Source organism: Tiliqua scincoides, chromosome 1 (genome assembly GCF_035046505.1).
Source record: "Tiliqua scincoides isolate rTilSci1 chromosome 1, rTilSci1.hap2, whole genome shotgun sequence".
In the NCBI taxonomy this organism is placed as follows: domain Eukaryota; kingdom Metazoa; phylum Chordata; class Lepidosauria; order Squamata; family Scincidae; genus Tiliqua; species Tiliqua scincoides.
Window position 1 is genome coordinate 282819733 of NC_089821.1, and position 15028 is coordinate 282834760.

The following is a 15028-nucleotide window of genomic DNA, read 5'->3' on the forward strand; positions in this document are numbered from 1 at the left end:
GATCAGTCCCTCACATGACTGCTATTTTAAAATAAAAGTACTATTGAAACTCAACAATGTTGTGTTTAAAGTTACATCAAGTTTGGTCCCTAGTTTCTTTTGGAGAGGAAAGGATAAGAGTGGAGGGGTACCTCTGCAGTACTACTGCAGCTTAGCAAGAGTGGGTTTGCCAAAGGCCACTGTGAGTTCATTGAAGAGGCAATATTTGAACTGAGGCAACCTGGTTCACAGCTCAGTCTTTTTAGAACTACACTATCATATCTTCTAGGCATTGTTTGAATGCCATATCCTACCCTCCCTCCCGGGTCTCGAACACAGGACTTTTCAGATTTGTGCCAGCTAAATAGCTGGCACAGGTCCAAGTAGCCCCATTGAGCAGGCTGGGGCTTGACATGGGATGAGGGAAAAATTATGTTCTTAGCCCAAAGAGACCGCCAGCCTGCTCCTAACCTGCACTGGATACAACATAGGCCACTTGGCCCAGCTGTGCCAGAGCAGGTTAGGATTGGACTGCCCATTACTTACTTATACATCTCACATGCAGAGCAAGCGAAAGTGACTTTTAAGACACAGGAACTGACAAATCTGTTTTCACACAAAGGGTGACTACTACTATCTTAGAACATATTTAGTTAAGGTGGGTAATATAATAGGGATGCTCTGAGTAAATATCAAATTTATCATTACTCCCCACCTTTTGGACAACCCTAGCTTCAAAGCCTTCAGTGCAATGTAGGTAGTTCTTCACTGTTTCACCCATTTTAGTCTCATAACTGCCTTATAAGTAGAGCAGTTTTAAAATGGTGTTATTTATTTTACTCAGAAGTACGCCCATTGTGTTCAGTAAGACTTAGGGCGCAATTCTACCCTGCTCTGGAACAGGCAAGCCAAGAGGCTTGGCTTTTATATCTGTGTGGGGACTTGAACCCAGGTCTTCCCAGTCCTAGTCCACAACATCATGTGGCCTTTATGTTTTAAAACAGTTTTTTCCCCCTCACTCCACTGCCTACACTTCTAATAAATAATTTCCTAGTGGCATAAGAACCAAAAGAGTTTATGGAAGCTTAAGTCAGTGTATGAATCCCCAAGGCAAAGCTTGACAATGTTCTTAAACAGTGAAGAGGTTTATTCAGAGACAAAGAAGACCATGAAGTAAGACAAACAAGAAAATAGACACCCACAAAAAATAGCATACCAGCTAGTGCAGTGTTTCTGAATATGTGGGTTGGGGACCCCCTAGGTGGATCACGAGCCAATTTCAGGTGGTCCCCATTCATTTCAATGTGTATTTTATTTTTAATACATTCAATTATATGCTACCATGGTATGTGACTACATTTAGAGAAATGTTACAGTTCTGGACTTTTAACAGGCTACTATGTATATGCTTTTGTCAATGGGACTTATTCCCGGATAAGTGTGGATAGGATTGCAGCCTTTGGGATGTTTGGGATTTTTTAAGAACTGATCAGCAACTGCTTGGGAGGGTTAGGAGAATTTTTCATTATTTTAAAAACATTTTTTAACTTACACTTATTGTAAAGGAGAAATGCAGGAGAAATGCAGGGAACAACGACAGCCACTCTTTATAGCCTTCATAGATCTCACGAAGGCTTTCGACCTGGTCAGCAGAGACGGCCTCTTCAAGATTCTCCCCAAGATTGGATGTCCACCCAGGCTCCTCAGCATCATCAGATCTTTCCACAAGGACATGAAGGGCACTGTTGTCTTCGATGGCTCCACATCAGACCCTTTTGACATCCGAAGTGGAGTGAAGCAGGGCTGTGTTCTTGTTTGGGATTTTCTTCGCTGTCCTGCTGAAGCAGGCCTTTGGAACTGCAACAGAAGGCATCTATCTCCGGACCAGATCAGACGGAAAGCTCTTCAACCTCTCCAGGTTGAGAGCAAAGTCCAAAGTCCAGCTGAAATGTCTGCGTGACTTCCTCTTTGCCGACGATGCAGCTGTCACTACCCACTCTGCCAAAGATCTCCAGCAGCTCATGGATCGTTTTAGCAAAGCCTGCCAAGATTTTGGACTGACAATCAGCCTGAAGAAAACACAGGTCATGGTTCAGGATGTGGACTCACCTCCCTGCATTACAATCTCTGAGCATGAACTGGAGGTTGTCCATGACTTTGTGTACCTTGGCTCAACGATCTCTGACACTCTTTCTCTCGATACCGAGCTAAACAAGCGCATCGGTAAAGCAGCTACCACGTTTTCCAGACTCACAAAGAGAGTCTGGTCCAACAAGAAGCTGATGGAACATACCAAGATCCAGGTCTACAGAGCTTGCATCCTGAGTACACTTCTGTACTGCAGCGAGTCATGGACTCTTCGCTCACAACAGGAGAGGAAACTGAGCGCTTTCCACATGCGCTGCCTCCGACGCATCCTCGGCATCACCTGGCAGGACAAAGTTCCAAACAACACAGTCCTGGAACGTGCTGGAATCCCTAGCATGTATTCACTGCTGAAACAGAGACGCCTGCGTTGGCTTGGTCATGTCGTGAGAATGGATGATAGCCGGATCCCAAAGAATCTCCTCTATGGAGAACTCGTGCAAGGAAAGCGCCCTACAGGTAGACCACACCTGCGATACAAGGACATCTGCAAGAGGGATCTGAAGGCCTTAGGGATGGACCTCAACAAGTGGGAAACCCTGGCCTCTGAGCGGCCCGCTTGGAGGCAGGCTGTGCAGCATGGCCTTTCCCAGTTTGAAGAGACACTTGGCCAACAGTCTGAGGCAAAGAGGCAAAGAAGGAAGGCCCATAGCCAGGGAGACAGACCAGGGACAGACTGCACTTGCTCCCGGTGTGGAAGGGATTGTCACTCCCGGATTGGCCTTTTCAGCCACACTAGACGCTGTGTCAGAACCACCTTTCAGAGCGCGATACCATAGTCTTTCGAGACTGAAGGTTGCCAATACAATACAATATTGTAAAGGAAGCCCCAGCTTAAATTTTAAAAGCTGAAGAAGACACTATTAACAGAAGTCATAAATCCATTTCAAGCACAGAGCAAACAAAGCTATTTTATAATAGCATGGATATGAGGGGTGACCTAAACAAATGTGCTTAAATGAAGGAGAACAAACCCAGAGGCAGGGCTTTTTTCTAATGAAACGCGGGGGGACGGAGTTCTGGCACCTTTTTGCAGGGGGCCCTCCCATTCGGAGGCATTCCAGGAGGGGGGGGAGCAAAACAGGCATTCGCTGGGTGGGTGCTGGGGGGTGCAGGGTGGGCGGGCGCCTGGCCCCTGCCTGACCGCACAACGACCCCCTCCTGCCCCCATCTCCAAGCTCTCGCCTGAGCCCAGCCCGCCTCCCCTCCCCCCGCACTCTGCTTCCCTGCGCAGCTTCCAAGCCGGTGGAGGGTGCGGGGGACACGCGCCTACGCCAAGGAGGAGGACAGACAGCCAGCCAGCCAGGGAGATGGGCTGCGGCGCCCAGGTACTGGCTTGGTGGAGGAGAAGAGGAAGGAAGCTGGCTGGTGCAGCGCCCCCCCCTTTGCCAATCTGCAGCATGAGCCTAGGCATGTCTACTCAGAAGTAAGCCTCATTGTGCTCAATGGGGCTTGCTCCTGGGAAAGGGTGCATAGCCTTGCAGCCTGAGAGCCCAAGCCTATGCATGTCTACTCAGAAGTAAGTTCCATTGTGTTCAATGGGGCTTACTCTCAGGAAAGTGTCATAGCATTGCAGCCTGAGTAGACAGGCAGAGGAAAGGCTCTGAGGCTGCAGTCCTCTCCACACCTTCCTGGGAGTGAGCCCCACTGCCTCTACTGGGACTGACTTCTGAGGAGACAGGCAGAGGAGGGGCTCTAAGGCTGCAGTCCTCTCTACACTTTCCTGGGAGGAAGCCGCACTGCCTCTACTGGGACTGACTTCTGAGTAGACAGGCAGAGGAGGGGCTCTGAGGCTGCAGTTCTCTCCACACCTTCCTGGGAGGAAGCCCCACTGCCTGTAATGGGACTGAGAAGACGGCCATAGGCTTTGGCTCTGAGGCTGCAGTCCTCTCCACACTTTCCTGGGAGGAAGCCCCATTGACTCTAATGGGACTGACTTCTGAGTAGACAGGCACAGGATTGGGCCCTGAGGCTGCCTTCCTATCCACAGTAAGCCCCATTCACTATAATGGAACTTACTTCTGAGTAGACAGGCACAGGATTGGACTCTAAGGCTGCCATCCTATCCACAGTAAGCCCCATTCACTAAAGTGGACTTCTGAGTAGACATGCATAGGATTGGGCTCTTAGGCTGCAATCCTAGGCACTTTCCTGGGAGTAAGCTCCATTGACTAGAACAAGACTTCAGAATAGACATACCTAGGACTGGGCTCTTAATCCTGGCACAGATATATATCTGCACCCTTTTTCACATGCTAAGGGCAGGTGAAAAGGGATTTTACGTGTGTACAATGTGCTGTCCAGCCTTGCCAGAGATCCTCCTCATCCTTCCCCCACAAGCATGCCCTCCGCCAGCCAGCGTTTGCAGCTCCTCTCCAGCAATGCACAGCAGCTGCTCAGGGCAGCAGAGAACATACAACTGCATGCCAAGCGCCTTCCCAAAGACACAGAGTATTCTGATACCTGAATCGAACCATATTTAATCGCTTGTTTGCAAACGTAGCTGTTTCTATGTGCACCTAAGGACCCCTCTCATGTAAGAATTCCTTTTTTGTTCTTACTCCCACAGTTGCTTAGAGTAATTTTACTACATGGAACTCATGTAAGCCATTTTTCAGAATCCATTCACTGCTTCCTCTCCTCGAAGTAGTGCCACACTACATACTACATGCTACAAGTGCACCTGTACAGTATTTTTCCCCTTGTGTAGAAAAAGTAGCTAGGGGGAAGGGGATGTGAAGATTGACAGCCCAATCCTATGCATGTCTACTCAGAAGTAAGTTCATCTTTAGGGGGAAGCACATAAAAAATATTTTATTTCTCCAATAAAAAATGGTTTAAAAATAAATAAATAAATAAAAAGATTAACAAGTTGTGAGTTCCTGCACTCTTTTTTTTTTTTTTAACAAAAAAAGCACTGCCCAGAGGTATGACTTTTTATGGGAAAAACTGTGCCTTAGAATCTAAGGACTTGTGACATCCTGACCCCATGCAGTGCAGAATCAATCAAAAAGTGTTTTGGTTATTTTTCAAATCCAACAGGATTTTTAGCTGAGCTACAAGACAAATAAATGTCAGGTGGGAGTGAATTATGCTCGCTTCTGAAGAGCTCTTTTCAAGAGTGTCTGGCACTAGTTCAGGAGGTAGGAACCATTCACCTGACAATTTAATTGAGTAACATTGTCCTAGGCTACTGTTTGTTGTGCACTTGATGACAAATGGGCTGAGGCAGCAAAGTACACCTAAAATATAATGGGAGGTGTTGTGCATTACTGTTGTGCATTACTGCTGTTTTCAAGCAGTAATGCTTCAGAGGAGAATAATTTATCCTAGCATTGCTAGTTTAAACTGTTTAATGAAATCTGCAACACTTTGATTCAATGTATATATGTTATACACATTCTGCTTTTCAACAGAAGTTGATTTTACTTTACCTTCTCACCTGGAGTCTGAGCTAATCAAACAGCAAGCTAAAAAAAGTAGAGAGCAAACAGTCAGACTAGCAGGTTCAAATATAACACAAAACCATGGTTCAGTGTTATGAGAATGAACTGTAGTGAGCTTCAAGCTTGTGTGCTTTCCCCTCCCCTTGTGCATGAGGGCGAGAGATTGAAATCTTGGGAAACTGTGGTTTAATTCAATTGAAGTTATTTAATAAACCAAGATCTGAAACCAAGATTTAATCCTGGTTTGTTTGAATTAACCACAGTTGGAATAAACGAGAGTTTCCCAAAGTAACAGTTTCAGATGTACCTGGAAACTGGTTATTCTAAACCAAAGATGCAAATTTTAATCTCCTCCCTTTGTGTGTGAATGAGGAAAGGAACATGCATGCCTAATAAATAATAATAATAAACTTTATTTGTATCCCGCCCTTCTCCCTAAAAGGGACCCAGGGCGACTCACAACATATAAAAACAGTTTTAAAAGCATGATTTAACAAGATAAAAACATATTAAAAACACATTAACAGAGGCCATAAAACAGTAGTCAGAATAAAGTCAGAATAAAAAGAGCATAAAACAGCAAGTCATAGAGGAATCCAGCCTGTAAACAGAAACTAAAAGATGTATAAAAAAGTTAAGAAGGCCACGGAATCAGAAGGCTTGTTTAAAGAACAGGGGCTTCAGGCCTTGCCGAAAAAACTCAAGAGAAGGAGCCATTCTCAAGTCAAGGGGAAGGGAGTTCCACAACGTTGGTGCCACTACTGAGAAGGCCCTATTTCTTGCCGCCGCCCCACAAACCTCCTTGGGCGGCGGCACTTGTAAAAAGGCCTTCTCTGATGACCTGAGAGGACTGCTTGATTGCATGAGAACTGTATGATTGCTACAATTCATTCTTGCAATGGTAAGTCATGGTTTTGAGTCAGATCTGAGCTGGGCCACCAAGGCAAACAGCCAAAGTTAAATTTTCTATTGTCCACGGTAGTATAAGACTTTGCCCTGGGTCCTTCCTTTGGAAGGCACTATCAAATAAATAGTGCCTGGATTGTTCTGCGGCTCTCAGAACACAAAAGGGATTTTGTTTTTGGTACATACTGCCATGCATCATGGCTAGATCAGATTTTTTAAAAGTGGTTTTCACTCTACCTTACCATAGAGTGTCTTATCTCACAACAGCTGGTAGCAGATTGACCCTCCTGGATGGCTTTTTAATATCAACATTGACAATGGCTCTCCATCTTTTTGGACTGGAAGTCCCACTTGTTGTCCCAATAAAATTCTGGTAAAAATAAAAGTTAACATGACATTAAAACATTAAAAATAGTGCAGTAGAAGTTTAGAAAGATTTAAGTGCACCGAAGGTTCTGAACACATACGCCTGCTTTCATATAATAGTATAAGCCAGTGTTTCCCAAACTGTGGGTCGGAGCCCACATGTCATGAGCTGATTTTTGGTGGGTCATGAAAAGTTTTTGGAACATTAAAAAAAAAAAAAAACCCTTGCAATCACTCTTTCCCAGTTTGCAGAAGAAAATCATTAGCCAGAATGCTAACCTGTGGTATATGATAAGCTGTACAATATTACCTAGAACTGTAACCTCATCAGTCAAGCTGGGATATCTTATCAAATACACAAATTCAACAAAATAAAATATATTTGCACTTCCTCCACCTACCCCTGTTGCAGAAAAGAACAATGGAATGGAGAACCTAAGATTCAAACTAGACATGATGCTAAACATGCTATCACCTTTCATTAAAAAAAAAAATAGTAGCCATGGGGAGGGGACAATCAAGATTTGAATCACTGCATGGATGGAGGGGCTTAACCCTTTCCCCTTACATCATGATCCTGGCAAAAATCCCCTCATCCAAAGCAGTTGATTGGCCCTTGGAGGGGCTGTGTCATAGGCACCAATAACATTTTCAGTCCCAGGGCAAATAGATTGGGGAGGCAATGCAATTTTCATCAGGATTGTGGCAGGTGGGGAATGGATTAACTCCACTGCATCTGAACCACAGTCCAGATTTGCCTCCCTCCAGCTGATATTTTAAAAAGGAATGAAATTATATGGATTAAAATATACATTTAACATCTCAGCTGGGTAGAAAATAGAAGAGAGATGGGTGAGGAGTGTAGTTCCAGGGCCCCCAAAGCCGTACACAGTGGCTCCAGCACACCAGCTACCATGTTTCCTAACAGGGCATTTGAACAGCTCCTCCTATCCAGTGTCACTTCTTTCACATGGAGTACATAAATTTTAACAAAAAGGACAGTGGTGAAGAATAACAATCAACACAATACATGCACAAGATAAAAATAAGACTAATCGTCAGAATATATGGAGTTCAGCCAAGCTACATAGCTCCTGTATTGTCTGGCCATGAGTCTCTCATGTGTGACTGATTTCTCCCTGACTGGAGGCAGCTGGAGGCCTCCCATCTGTGAATCACACATGGCTTGCTGTGGAGCTGCCACAGGTTGCAGGCAGAATGAAGGTGAGCTCCCTCTTTACAGTGTCTTCTCTGGATGGCTCTTTCTCAGTCCCTGGCTCACGTTTTCTCTCCGTTCTGACGCTCTCAAAAATCACAGTCTCACGTCTCCTCAGGTATCCATTGCTCCTCCTTGGAGATGTCAGTAAACACTTCCCAGCAAGCATCCACCATAGGGCTACTCTTTTAGGATTACAGTACACAAATATGTCCACCCCCCCCCCCCCAGCACTGGGACTACTGGCATGATGATGTGTTTGTGTGCAATCTTTGTTCTGTGTGAAGCCTGTTATTGCTTGCTAGGTACCAGCCAGCTGGGGTCACTAGCAGACCAGTATTTGTTACTCTTAAACTGCTGAAAGACAGCGATTCCTTTCCATAATAAAATGGTATGGATGGCAAAGAAAAAAAAATCACAGTATTTGAGATATTTAAAAAATTATTTGGGGCTTTTATATCACATCTGCAGTAAAATGCTGAAGAATGTTTCTGCAATGAAGGATTAAGTTCCCTTTTTATGAAATTTTCATCATTCTACAAAGAAGGTGAGCTCCCCAAGGATGTCTGCTACTGCTTTTGAGAGCCCCTAATCTTGACTGCATGCATAGTGCACTTTTTTTGGCATTGTTGGCAGGGAACTGGATTTAATACTGTGCAGTACACAGGACCTGATTAGAGATGTCAATGTTACGGAGCCATTGGGGAACAGTGATCATGCTGCGATCAGTTTCGACATGCACGTTGGGGGAAGAATACCAGGCAAATCTCTCACAAAAACCCTTGCCTTCCGATGGGCAGACTTCCCTCATATGAGGGGGCTGGTTAGAAGGAGGTTGAAAGGGAAGGTAAAAAGAGTCCACTCTCTCCAGAGTGCATGGAGGCTGCTTAAAACAACAGTAATAGAGGCCCAGCAGAGGTGTATACCACAAAGAAAGGGTTCCACTAAATCCAGGAGGGTGCCGGCATGGCTAACCAGCCAAGTTAGAGAGGCTGTAAAGGGCAAGGAAGCTTCCTTCCGTATATGGAAGTCTTGCCCTAATGGGGAGAATAAAAAGGAACATAAACTGTGGCAAAAGAAATGTAAGAAGGTGATACAGGAGGCCAAGCAAGACTATGAGGAACGCATGGCCAGCAACATTAAGGGGAATAATAAAAGCTTCTTCAAATATGTTAGAAGCAGGAAACCCGCCAGAGAAGCGGTTGGCCCTCTGGATGGTGAGGGAGGGAAAGGGGAGATAAAAGGAGACTTGGAGATGGCAGAGAAATTAAATGAGTTCTTTGCATCTGTCTTCACGGCAGAAGACCTTGGGCAGATACCGCTGCCCAAACGGCCCCTCCTGACCAAGGAATTAAGTCACATAGAGGTTAAAAGAGAAGATGTTTCAGACTTCATTGATAAATTAAAGATCAATAAATCACTGGGCCCGGATGGCATCCACCCAAGTGTTATTAAGGAATTGAAGAATGAAGTTGCTGATCTCTTGACTAAAATATGCAACTTGCCCCTCAAAACGGCCACAGTGCCAGAAGACTGGAGGATAGCAAATGTCACGCCTATCTTTAAAAAGGGAAAGAAGGGGGACCCGGGAAACTATAGGCCGGTCAGCCTAACATCTATACCGGGTAAGATGATGGAATGCCTCATCAAAGATGGAATCTCTAAACACATAGACAAACAGGCCTTGCTGAGGGAGAACCAGCATGGCTTCTGTAAGCGTAAGTCTTGCCTCACAAACCTTATAGAATTCTTTGAAAAGGTCAACAGGCATGTGGATGCGGGAGAACCCATAGACATTATATATCTGGACTTTCACAAAGCGTTTGACATGGTCCCTCCCAAAGGCTACTAAAAAAACTCCACAGTCAGGGAATTAGAGGACAGGTCCTCTCATGGATTGAGAACTGATTGAAGACCAGGAAATAGAGAGTGGGTGTCAATGGGCAATTTTCACAATGGAGAGAAGTGAAAAGCGGTGTGCCCCAAGGATCTGTCCTGGGGAAGGTGCTTTTCAACTTCTTCATAAATGACCTGGAGACAGGTGTGAGCAGTGAGGTGCCAAAGTTTGCAGACGACACCAAACTTTTCTGAGTCGTGAAGACCAGAAGTGATTGTGAGGAGCTCCAGGGGGATCGCTCCAGACTGGCAGAATGGGCAGCAAAATGGCAGATGCGCTTCAATGTCAGTAAGTGTAAGGTCATGCACATTGGGGCAAAAAATCAAGACATTACATATAGGCTGATGGGTTCTGAGCTGTCTGTGACAGATCAGGAGAGAGATCTTGGGGTGGTGGTGGACAGGTCAATGAAAGTGTCAACCCAATGTGCGGCGGCAGTAAAGATGACCAATTCTATGCTTGGGATCATTAGAAAAGGTATTGTGAACAAAACGGCTAATATTATAATGCCATTGTACAAATCGATGGTAAGGCCACACCTGGAGTATTGTGTCCAGTTCTGGTTGCCGCATCTTAAAAAAGACATAGTGGAAATGGAAAAGGTGCAAAAGAGAGTGACTAAGATGATTACTGGGCTGGGGCACCTTTCTTATGAGGAAAGGTTACAGCGTTTGGGCCTCTTCAGCCTAGAAAAGAGGCGCCTGAGGGGGGACATGATTGAGACATACAAAATTATGCAGGGGATGGACAGAGTGGATAGGGAGATGCCCTTTACACTCTCACATAATACCAGAACCAGGGGACATCCACTAAAATTGAGTGTTGGGCGGGTTAGGACAGACAAAAGAAAATATTAGGAGTGTTAGGACAGACAAAAGAAAATATTTCTTTACTCAGCGTGTGGTCGGTCTGTGGAACTCCTTGCCACAGGATGTGGTGACGGCATCTGGCCTGGACGCCTTTAAAAGGGGATTGGACAAGTTTCTGGAGGAAAAAGCCATTACGGGTTACAAGCCATGATGTGCATGTGCAACCTCCCGGTTTTAGAAATGGGCTATGTCAGAATGCCAGATGCAAGGGAGGGCACCAGAATGAGGTCTCTTGTTAACTGGTGTGCTCCTTGGGGCATTGATGGGCCGCTGTGAGATACAGGAAGCTGGACTAGATGGGCCTATGGCCTGATCCAGTGGGACTGTCCTTATGGACTGGATTGTGGACTTAGGGCCCAATCTTATCCAATCTTCCAGTGCCAGTGGCTCTGGCCAATGGAAGTAACCTCTAAAAGCATTGCAAGGACACAGAGACTTCTGGGGGACATTTCAATTTATAGATTGGAGTTGAGTCTATTCACACAAGTGCTGCCACTGGTACTGAACAGGTTCAGGGATTGGCCTGACTGGATGTGCCCTCTGATATGCAAGGACCTTTGACCCGGATGCCCCCAGCATCATCCCTGCTCTCAGTTACACATGATTACCAATATATGCCTCAAGCATAAATAAAAGGAAAGGTCCACAGTTAATTGAGCAGAATGCTACTGTCCTTTCATTCCAGGAACCACCTTTCATCTCAACTGGAGTGTGAGAGTGGCTTCACCAAAGCGGGAAGGCCCAGAACTATGCAAACTTTTGTGCTCTGAGCAATATTCCTGAAGCATAAGTTCAGGAGAGAGGGGCAGCAGGTAGGAACCAGTTTTATACTGCCTCTGCTCCAGAAATCCAGAGCCAAGGACAAAGTAAGTACAAAAAACATAGGGGCAGAAGCACAGATTTTCTACAACACATAAGCTGTGTGATGAAAAAGAAGAGAACAAGAAATGTGAAAACCAAATTGTCTCATTTCTCTGATCATGTCTCTGAATTTGAACTTCCCAAATTCAGATTGTTCTGGTGAGCCGTCATCAGATTGAAAACTGTGATGGTATTGATCCAAAGAAAGGCCTCCCACCCTGCCCCCCAAGACTGCTTTTTGCATCTGTTGGATGCAGAGCATCTTTTGGGGTTTATTCATTTGTCCTTGCCTTGTCCTACTACAAGTAGATGTGGTAGTTTACGAGGTACATATGATTGGCACAGCTACACAGAAGCCAGTTAAACCAATTTGACACATGTAGAAAAGAAGCTGTGAAAAACAAGAAGTTGTCCAAGGCTACCCAGGAATGAACAACAGGTTTCTAACCAGAGGGCATCAAATCTTATTCTCAAGCCAGTAGGTTTACCCCACCCTTCACCTGTGTTCTGCCAGATTCCCAATCCAAGCCTCACTTAGGGAATTTATGCCCACTCTAAGCTAATTAGCACCCCTTTCGTTCCCCCAACAATGGCCCCAGTTCTCTACTGCAGTACTGCTAGACTACACCACCAAGGTAGCTTGCCTGTTTAAACTGCAGGGACCCAGTTCCTAAGGCAGCAATCCTTCCAGATATTGCAGCACACCTTAGCTCCCCAGCTCTCACAGCTTGTTAGAGTAGTCCATTAGTCAGTGAGCCAGATAATCAATTAGCCAGAAGGTCAGTCCACAAGGCAGTCAACAGTCCAATAGGTTTGTTAGCCACAAAGTCAGTCAGAGTATCCAGTCCAGAGTCAATAAGCCCAGTCACCTACATCCAACCTGTGCTCCTTCCACAAACACTTCCTGCCTCAGGTGCTCCTTATTTCCCTAGGGACCTCATTGCCCCTAGTGGCTGTAGCTGTGCAGCACACCCTTTGCTGAAAGCCCAGGCCTTAGCTCTTAAAGGGGCCACTGCAGACACCACATTCTATCTCTTCCACAGATCTTCTGTGATTCCAATACAACCTGTAGAACTGCTATTATTCAAAAATGTAGTTCAATCCTATAATCTAATTAAAAGAAATACATCTGACACATTACAATAAAAGGGACTAGAATAGATAATAGAAGGACTGATAGGAACTGAAGGTATGCATTCTGGGACATTTTGAGAGGGAAAAAGATTATCATCCTGAACAGTTAGAAGATTACATAATAAACAACAGAAAAAAATTGCACTTCTATCTACAGTTTGCAAAACCATGGATCAGGGCCACCCATAAAGTGTGTCACTCCTGGGCAGTCCAATTCTGACCTGTGCTGGAACAGCCAGGCCACAGTGGCCTGCACTGTATTCAGTGCAGGTTAGGTGCAGGCTGGAGAACACTCTGGGGTAAAGGAATATTTTCCCCCTTTCCCCATGTTGAGCCCCAGCCTGCCCTATGGGCCTACCTAGATCTGCACCAGCTATTTAGCTAGCACAAATCCAGGGAGTGGGGGTTGCAAGGCCCAGGAGTGGGGGTTAGGATCTGACAAGCACTGCCACTGCTGATCCTACTTCCCTCCCAGGCCCAATCTCTCCCCCGTTCCACCCTCTCTTGCCCCAAACACCTCCTTTCACCCCTGAAACGCCGTCCTGCCACCCTCTCCCACCCCGAGCCACCTGGCGCAAATGTATCCCATTCGGCTGGTGCAGGGGCTGGATCTGGCCCTCCTGAGCTTGCACTCCTGAGCTGGCACTCGGGATCCGGCACAGGCATTCTTTTGATTCTTTGGATTGCACCCTTAAGAACCTCAAGTGTCTCTCCCTCTTGTCACAGCTGGTCAAACAAGTTAAGTTTCATTCAAAACAACTTACCACATGAACTTGCTTTTTTTTTTTTTAATGATCCTGGAGAACTACATTAATTTGGGTGTTTATACTGACAGTTCAACATTGGGTTAGGGCTGACAACTCTGACAACTCTTTCCTGGAAACTCTTTTTTCCCCAATGTGATGTAATGCCTGTTAAAATCTTCAGGGTTGTTTCCAGCAGTCATGTGGAGATTGATGTCCATTCCTGGTGACTCTAGGCCAGTCCTAGAGGGTTGGCAACCCTACACAAAACACTGAGAAACCAGAGTAGAAATAAAATACAGTAAAAAGGGTGTGTAGGTGATACTAGAAGGGAAGTGAGGGAGGGCAAGCACTCCTCAGATGAGTAGCTAGCTCCCCTATTCACTTTCTCCACCTCATCTCCCTGGTTAATTGAAAAGGCTTTTTTTGTTGTTGCTTACTGTGAGTGCTTCTCTTTATTATCATCTTTATTATCAATCTCTATATGTAAAAAAACAGTCACTATGATCTCACTTCCATCTATTTTTAGTATGAGGTTATTAATGTGAAATATACTATTATTTTCATTCAGAAGTCTAACATGTGGGATAAAATTTGCCTCCCCCATAAAATAAACTCTGCCCCTTCTGTGCCCTTATTTCTGGTGTGACTTGAGGAGAAGGTTGGAGTTTAGATTGGAAGGGAGAAGAATGTGGCAGGGCAGGGCAGGGCAAAGAGTGAGATTTCTTTAAAAACTTTCTACTTTCTGGCAATCCCTTTCTATACAAACCTGTCTGCCATGGAATTCCTGCACTTCTGCTAGGGAACACCCATGGATTGCAAAAGATTAGGTATTCCCTAGGTAATATTTTCAGTTCAGATGAGGTGCTTACTAGGCATGTTGAACCTTGTTTTTGCTCTGTATGTCCCAGAGATAATATGTCCCAGGACACCCAAACTTAAGAACGTAAGAACAAACTAGAAGGGCAAACAGTGTTTCAGGGAACCTTGCCTGGTATTACTGATCTTGTCATTGGGGAAACCCTGATAAACTTCCAAGGAACCGCAGGGTTTCATGGAACAGTCTGAAAACAATTGAGTCAGATAAATCTTATCTGTGGCAATTACTATGTACTCATGCTGAAAAAAAGCTAACACATGAGCCTGATATACTGAAACAGAATACTTTCTCTTCCTTTGATCATGAATGGGCACACTGCAGGGTACATATCCCATGCCTCAATGCATGCCATAGTTATGGAAAGATTAGTTTGATCCCATGATCTTAAGAGCCTGTGTCAGTGTGCAGAGGAATGCATAACAAGAGTGAGAGCCAACACAGTCAAGTTTGGAGAGAGCGTGGCAATGCATACTGTAGGAGCCAAATCTGGCTTCAGTTCAGGAGCAGATTCAGATTTGCATGAAGGTCATTCCAGTTGGACAAGTCTAAAGCCCACCCCCTTCTCCTCCTTCAAAAGGGATTGAAT